We start from the raw sequence: 309 nt of genomic DNA, 5'->3' as shown, positions 1-309 counted from the left end.
AGTATAATTTCGATATATAAATTTTAGTATCTTATTTATGTTTCACTTATCTGATTGTTTGAGCTTTAACATGTATAAGTTTGACAAAAATATTAAAGTACATTATTGTCATTATTACTATAATTATATTATTTTCAAAGATATAGTCTTGTCATTTTTAAACTTAGTTGTAGATAATTCCTAATATTTTTATAGGTTTGGTTTACGATGTACATGAGACTTCAATAGTTGTAAACTTGATATTATAAAGTCAAAAAAGTAATTACAATTGAGTTAATAACTACTATAAATAGTTTAATATAAAAAAAA

Source organism: Nicotiana attenuata, unplaced genomic scaffold (assembly GCF_001879085.1).
Source record: "Nicotiana attenuata strain UT unplaced genomic scaffold, NIATTr2, whole genome shotgun sequence".
Lineage (NCBI taxonomy): Eukaryota > Viridiplantae > Streptophyta > Magnoliopsida > Solanales > Solanaceae > Nicotiana > Nicotiana attenuata.
The sequence above is the reverse complement of the archived record's forward strand: the minus strand, read 5'-3'. Positions refer to the sequence as shown.